Below are 2,296 nucleotides of genomic sequence, written 5' to 3'. Positions count from 1 at the left end.
TGTGATGATTGTTTAGGTTGTGTAAACACCTAAACTATATGTGATGTGAAATCGACCTCGTAAATTTGATGTGAAATTGTTAAGCTTAACCCGTACTTGCCCTAGCCCGGTTAAGTGCGTTGATGTGGTTGCTTGGGTGGCTCCTTGCAACATGGTACAACGTGAAGAGTAATACGGGAGGTCTTACTAGCCCCATTGTCATTGAACATACGGATTACTCCTGCATTGGCTTGCCATTCCTTAACGACATTGATGTACTACTGAATGGTGGTTCATCTAGTCGGGTGCGACTTATGTCACACTTAACGAGATGCATATGTTATATGAGATGCGTGACTTTTGTCACAATTATAAAGATGTTCAAATGTGATATGTGATGATGCAAAAGATGACTAGGCATATTTAGGACGACCCATCCTAATATGAATGATGTTGATGATATGATATGTAAGTGTGATGATATGTTTGAGGATATGTGCCTTAACGACTTAATATGACTTTTATATAATGTTTTAAAATGGACAAACGTTTTATAACTTATGTGTTATCTTACTTAGCTAATTCGTTAGCTAACACTTGCTCTTTTAAATGTGTTGTGCCTTCGGGTCCAACAATAGTGAGCAGGTAGATGTGGGAAGATGTGAGACATGAGTAGATGATCTTGAAGCTAGCTATAGTTTTCCCATAGTGGCTGCTCGCTTTAGACATTTGCTTTATGTTTAAATATTAATGACTTGTATTGATAATGTACTCAGTTGTTTAATGTTGGGCAACCGATGGATTTCCATTTAGACTCAATTTGATGATATGGCTAGTAACACCATTTAATGAATAAACCAAACAAATTTTACGGGTTTGGACTTTTAAAGTTAATTCCGCTTCTTTAACGCCGTTAGGCAAAAGTTTTTGGAAATCTTTATTTTTAAACGACGGGTGTTACAATTTTCTCCTACGAAGTTGGCATGTGGTTTTGGCAACGAACATGCTTTTTATTTTGGTAAAGAATCGAACAAATGACCTAGAGATTCAATATAAGACCATTGGCGTCCCAACAAGCAGTTGTTGGCATCATAATTCCACTTGTTTTATATCTATAGTTTTCCTTGTTATTGTAATTTAAGCGTTAAAGAAATGAATAAAACTTAATTAAAACCTTCAGTCCTTCATTTACAAGGGAGCTAGCCACGAAAGCAGAACAACTGTATGGTAGTGTCATGTTTTCGCATGTGTGTTTTGGTCCGGTTTTAACCATGATGAAACGAACCACGTTACGTTAAGTGGTGAATCTACAACACACTATGTTTGATAGTATTAGTTTTTGTATCTTCCCACTTCTAACATATCACCAAAAGTTATTACAAATATAATACCTATATTGAATAGATTAGTTTAAAGTTAATGAATATAACCCCTACCTAAGTTTAAAAAAAATATAGGTTAGGGTTTACAACTGGGCTCATAACTCATGACCATAATCGTGGAAGTAATTATTAGCTTATTTCAAAAGTAATTTCTTTAATTCTATTTATACAATGGACTAATATTTCAAACAATTTATGGTATTTTTCAGAACTCTGACTTTTAGTGACCAGCTTGTTGCTTTCCATCTAGAAAGCTTTTCATTTGTTTTTCACCGAAAAATGACATTAAAGGTACGTGTATGGTTATTATTACATGAATGAATATGTTCACATGATACATGACAAATATATACACGGCTGTAATGTAATTGTATTGTAAGCTTCATTACATTTAATAAATTTAATATGGAGTCCTAATTATTATATATGCCTATGGCTATGATAAATTGGTTTATGTGTGGCCGTATAGAATCGCGCATTATTTGTTACTAACTAGGGTATGTTAGTCTCGTGCGTTTCACGTTTATATCTTAATTTATGTTAATTCATTGTAAAATCGTAGAGGTTGATGCGAAAATGAATATATATTATAATATAACGTTCATATATATTTAAGTGAAAATATCAATAAAGCGGAAGGTATTAAACATTACATAGAAAAGTTATAAAATTAAAAATAAACATAAAAGTAAACTATACATAGAAACCAAAATTTAATTTAGCATGATCAAAACCTCCATAAAAATAACATTTTTCATCTCGACCTCATTATGTAAAAACATAGTTAAAAGTAAAAATAGTTGCTAATTGGTTAGTGGTCCATTGATAAGGTCTTATACCTTGAAGAATACATTATAGGAGTAGATTATTGGAAAGGTTTTGAAAGTTTTGGGTTTTATCCGCAGACATACGTGGTTAGAGCTTCCTATATAGCC

This window comes from Erigeron canadensis, chromosome 3 (genome assembly GCF_010389155.1).
Source record: "Erigeron canadensis isolate Cc75 chromosome 3, C_canadensis_v1, whole genome shotgun sequence".
In the NCBI taxonomy this organism is placed as follows: domain Eukaryota; kingdom Viridiplantae; phylum Streptophyta; class Magnoliopsida; order Asterales; family Asteraceae; genus Erigeron; species Erigeron canadensis.
The sequence above is the reverse complement of the archived record's forward strand: the minus strand, read 5'-3'. Positions refer to the sequence as shown.